The 5,441-nt window shown below is 36.4% G+C and overlaps 1 long non-coding RNA gene across 2 annotated transcripts; it reads left to right on the top strand.

Moving 5' to 3' along the window:
• Window positions 1-311: 311 nt before the first annotated feature.
• On the top strand, window positions 312-2,317 carry LOC141717052 (uncharacterized). Of its 2 annotated transcripts, XR_012573501.1 has the most exons (5): window positions 312-545; window positions 976-1,064; window positions 1,144-1,214; window positions 1,315-1,366; window positions 2,190-2,317. It is a non-coding gene; the product is annotated as an uncharacterized LOC141717052 (long non-coding RNA). The 2 variants fall into 2 exon arrangements; XR_012573502.1 differs by lacking the exon at window positions 2,190-2,317 and having other exon boundaries at window positions 1,315-1,691.
• The last annotated feature ends 3,124 nt before the right edge of the window (window positions 2,318-5,441 follow it).

Genomic DNA, 5,441 nt, shown 5'->3' with positions numbered 1-5,441 from the left:
TGATATTGTGCAATGTGCTATATTGATTCTATATATTTTGTGAACAACACCAAATTTATCTCAACCTCATATTTATATACATATATATACCAGCAATCACAATACACTGTGGCCTCAAAGATACTCTGCCTAAATTTAGGCTTCCTAGATTTGGGGTGGTCATCTCATCAGGCTCCCTTTTGATCAATCTATAAGTAGCATTACATTATCCTATTCAAGCATTTTTATGTTTCCTGATCTGGATGTCAATAGTAAGGTGACATTGTTATTATTGTATTGTTAGTTTGTTAAATTAAATTTATGTTGAATATTTGATTTTTCTGCAGGCTCTTACAAGTGCTTGGCAAAAAGCATGTTCATCGCCAATTCCGAGTAAGCTAGTGGTTCCATGAGGACAATATGCTTCTGGGCCGATGATATTCCTCGGTCCCTGTATAGCTCCCATTACAGTTGAGTTTCAAGGTGGTGTCTTCGATGGTCGAGGCCAAGTTGCTTGGTCTGAAAATAATTGTGCCCAAACTAGCAAATGCAACAATTTACCCATAGTATGTATATAGTAATTGTTAATCCTTGTTAAATTATTTAGGTTGTCAGATTAAATTGCATAACCCAATCGAACAGATCTCACCGTTATCTCCCTTATCTGCACCAAAGTTATTAATGGTTTTGAATCGCAAGGAATGGAAACTAAAATATTCAAAATATATTGGGTGAAAGATGAAACCAAAGGTACTTTTAATTGAGAACTGAAACCCCATTTCCATAGTAATTCATTTTACCTGGTTACTGAGAGTGCACATTTCTACCGAGTGCTGATCTCATATATAAACCACTTTTTTCTTGAAAAACATGTCTACAGATATAGTTCAGTAGTTGTTTTATATATCTTCTGTAGCAAATTATGCTAAAACAAGTAAATGTTGTATTTTAATTAGGGTAAGTATTTATGCTCAAAATGACGTTGTAAGTTTGCAGGGATGCTCTGCTTTCTTATATTACCAACCGAGACGATGTTCAAGTTATGGGTTCTATAAATGTTATGGCTACACTTTTACAAACAAAAGGTTGTATTAATGTGCCTCTGCAGCTTATGTCATATCCTTAAAACTTTTTTTTTAGAGTTTTCTCAATTCTGATATGCAGAGCTTGATGAATCAATGCTAGATGCACTTGGAATTCTTCCCGAGAGCTAGAAGCAAAAGAAGCTACTGTTGGTATATGGTCATATAAATCCTAATTGTTGTTTTCTTTACAAAAGTTTTACTTTTTAATCCTGAATAAGTAACATGATTTATTTTTTGTGTTGGGCAAAAGTTGAACCATGCTGATTGAACTGGTGGCTTAGAGCTAAAAGTACTGGAAGCAGGTGTAACAGATCGACTAGCTGTTTTAACAATTTGAACTTTTCCTTTTGATATTGCATGCATTGTGCAGAAATCTGGTGCAGTTTTGCTCAAGTTAGTTGGCACATCTGGATTTCTGAATGCCCTGGTGAAAGCAAACAAAATTCTCTAATTATAGAATATAAAGAAGACATAAGTCAAAATAAATAAAATATGGATTTTGATAAAGGGCAAGTGATATAGATCAATAGAGGAGACCTTGTTAGAGCACTTCTGTTGGAGATGCCAACAACAAGATTGCTTATGTTGTTTCTTACAATAAAATCAACCAGCGTGGTTGCAATATCAGCATCACTGAGGACTATCTCTGTTGCTCGAATCTGTAAAACACCATGAATAATCATATGTAAGTGACCATTACATAGCTGGTTCTATATTGATTAAAACATTAATAATAAAAATGTAAACACTGTGCTGGAGATTTAGGATTAGGACCAATTGAGTTGAGAAAACTTTGGTTATGGTTGCTTTGCTTACCCCTTTTCAAGCACAGAATCCACGAAATGGGAGGAAAAATTGCTGCATTTCAAATTATGTCGGTGCCCGGCCTTCTTTAGGGACAACATCTTCTGCATAATCGAAACAACAAAATTGAATTTTAAGTATCGCTTCATTGATAGTAATGTGTATATGTACATTTATACAAATACATAAAATTATCAATCTCCATTGTCAAAATCTCCATTTACAAATCTCCATGCATACATACTTAGATCTTTACATTGTCAAAATTATACAAATACATAAAATTGATATTTTGTAATGGGTTTTTTCCGGTGAGGACAGTGGTTTGAAGTTGTTGATGGACTCCTTGGAAAATACTGGAGAAATGTGGGCTTGACATTTAACTGCACATTTCTTTTGTTTTGATCTGTTCTACCTTTTCAGATCTCATCTAATGAGCTAATGGGTGTATGATAAGTGGCATTTTATACCACTTAGAACGTCTTAAAATGGCTTAAAGTGGTGTCTTGAAATCAAGTATTTTGTGTATTTGATGCGTTTTTCTAGTGTTTATGCATTTCAGGGTATTAGTTGCATTTCGGAGGAGGAATCATCAAGAATAAGCCTTGGCATGTGTTCACCATTGCGAGAGGAAAAGAACGGGCAGATTACGGCGAAGAAAAGGAGCAAACCTGGAAATTTTCCAGTAGGGTCCTGCGCGCCCGCGCAGCAATGCTGAGCGGCTGCGCAGCAGCCTTGCGCGCCCGCGCAGAAATGCTGAGCGGCCGCGTAGGGTCGGGGAAAATAATATATTGTTTTAGACTTCTACTTCTGTTTGGCTTCCAACTTCTATGTAATCTGAGTTTTATGGGACTATTATATAAGTAGATTTGAGACGTTTTTCACAGAGTATTAAGAAGTGATTATGTTTTAGATTGTGTTTTGCAAGAAGCGAAGGAGATAAGGAAGAAGACCGATTTAGCACACAGCAATGAAGAGGAAGCATATATTCTTGTGATTCTTGTTTCGTTGTAACGTTGGATGCTAGTTTTCTTGCTTTGACTTATTTACTCTTGTGACGTACTCTGTTTTAATATAATTGTTATTCTTAGAGGACTAACAATGAGATTTACAGAAGGGGGGGTTGAATGTAAATCTCAAAACTTTTTCAAGTTTTGAGAAGTTTATTAAAGCAGTGTGTTCTAGATGAACAAGTGTATGAATTGCTTTGAGCTAATGCAGACAGATATATATTCAAACACAAAATGTAAAGAACACAACAAACTTTAAAAACTTTTCTGGTGGATTTGTTGTTCCACCAGAGATGGTATATTAGAAAATCTGTGTTCAACAATGTTGATCACAGCTGCATCCTAGTACAAACTAGATGAATTTTCTCTCAAGATATTTCTTAACAGCTCTGGAAAATCTCTCTCTAATTACTAGCTTCTTCTTGGTTTATATATTACCAAGTGTACAAGTGAAAAACAATATAAAATTACAATAGTAAAATAAGTTCTTCACTTGCTTCTTTTCCTGTTCACTCAAGTACTTTGTTGACTATTGCAACTTTGTACTAAAGAAGAACGGCTGCTTTTTCTGTTGATCCTGAAATTCGGCTACCACATCTCAGGTTTTCTCTGTCAACCCACGTGCCTCTGTTTGTAGGTACAACTACCACTTATCAACGGCTAATTAGCAGAACATCCGTTGAAGCTTTCATCCGTTGATGACTTCATCCGTTGAAGGATGTTATCCGTTGAAGCTTTCATCCGTTGATGCTCTCATCCGTTGAAGGATGTTATCCGTTGAAGCTTTAGAGACATCCGTTGAAGCTTAGCTTCTCATCCGTTGAAGGTCTTTAAGTCATCCGTTGATACCACTTCATTTATACAAAATTACAAGGCATGAAATATTTACAATTGGCCTTCCTATCTGCATATCATCTAGTAGTCAACATGACTCATAGTTTCTCTCAACTTCTAAGAATTAAAATTTTAAATACAGAGACTGAAATATGCTACAATACTAGACTTATTTCTAAGTAAAGCTACACCATCAACGGATAGACAAAGTGGTCTTATCCGTTGAGGCTACAGACACTAAATTTCTACTTAAGTGTTTTGTTAAACATATCATCAAACTAATGCACATATATTCCTAACAATCTCCCCCTATTTATGTCTATAAGAACTGTAGGCATAAATTCAGGGTTAACTTGATGATAACAAAACACTTAACAAATATTTGAATTGAAACTAAGTAGAAATATAAAAAGTGCTGCAAAAGTGTATGTACTAGGAGGTAATTGAAGATTTACAGTATTTCCTAGGGTGCTCCTCTAGCCTGAGCAAATCATCATTTTCTTCTTTGTTCCCTGGTTTTCTTTCCTAGCCCTTTGTCATTTTCCTCAATTTGGAGTTGGAGTTGTCTGAAGAATTCAGCTTCATCTTCATCACTGATATCCAACTTAGATTGCATTTCCTTGAGAGTTTCATTGCTGGCAATCTTGAGTTGGTCTTCAAGTCTGAAAAATCTTCTGACTCCTTTGTCATCTCTAAATTCCATCAACCAATGAGGTGATTTGTGAATTTTAGTTCCCCTTTCTTGTATGAGTAAGGTTCTGGGCAAAGCATTTGGTTCCCTCCAAGTCTTCCTTATGTTGGCAATCTTGTTGAGAATTTCAGTCTTGGCTGTTCTGGTAAAGCCAGAATCCTTTTTGATGGCTGAAAAGACTCTGATCAAGGTAGAGTAGCCTTCATTTAGAATCCTGTAGAGAGGCCATGTTCTTTCCCCAGCTCCCTTATATCTGAAAACCAATCTCTCTGGTAGCTGTCTGTAGGCAGCTATTCCCCTTACTTCCTCCAGCTCATCCAGATAGAGATTAATGTCTGAAGCTTCTTTTATGTCACAGATGTGAACATAATCATCTTTAGAAATGGGTGGCTTAGGGTTAGGTTTTTGTTTTTGAGTGAATTTCTTAGAGGTTAGGGGAGGTGTAGATTTAGATTTTCTTTTCTGTTTCTTTGGTAGTGGTATATTGGTTACAAAGGTAGGCAATGTGATGTTGTCCCAATCAATAGGTTCCTCTTTTGGAATGATTGGTTCACCATGGATATTTATAGAGGGATCAGCAACAAAAGGTTCAGGTATGGAAGGTAGTGGTTTAGATATAGATTTGGTATCTTCAGGGTTATCTTCACTCCTTCTGTGTGCCTTGGCCTTTCTTCTGTTTCCCTTCTGCCATTCCTCTCTTTCCTCCATATTTTCACCAAATATGCTCCCAAGAACCTCATCTAAGTTAGCAATCTTTTCTTCACCCCTGACTTCAATTCCTTTCATTTCTTCACCTTGGCTTGACTTTAGCTGTTTTTCAAGCTTTGCTTGTGCTCTTTTGTCAGCCTTGAGTTTTACAGCTTCTTTCTTCAACCTTCTGGTTTCTTCCCTTTTAGCCTTTAGAAATTTGGGATGTCCTTGCATCACACAGATACTCTTTCCCTCTCTATAGATAAAGGCCATGTTCATTCTCTCACCCTTGTCCTTGGTCTCCTTCTTCTTTATGATGCTTGCACTTAGAACTTTGTCTCCATCAGG

The sequence above is a fragment of the Apium graveolens genome, chromosome 4 (genome assembly GCF_009905375.1).
Source record: "Apium graveolens cultivar Ventura chromosome 4, ASM990537v1, whole genome shotgun sequence".
Taxonomy (NCBI): domain Eukaryota; kingdom Viridiplantae; phylum Streptophyta; class Magnoliopsida; order Apiales; family Apiaceae; genus Apium; species Apium graveolens.
This window is presented reverse-complemented; position numbering and strand designations above follow the sequence as displayed.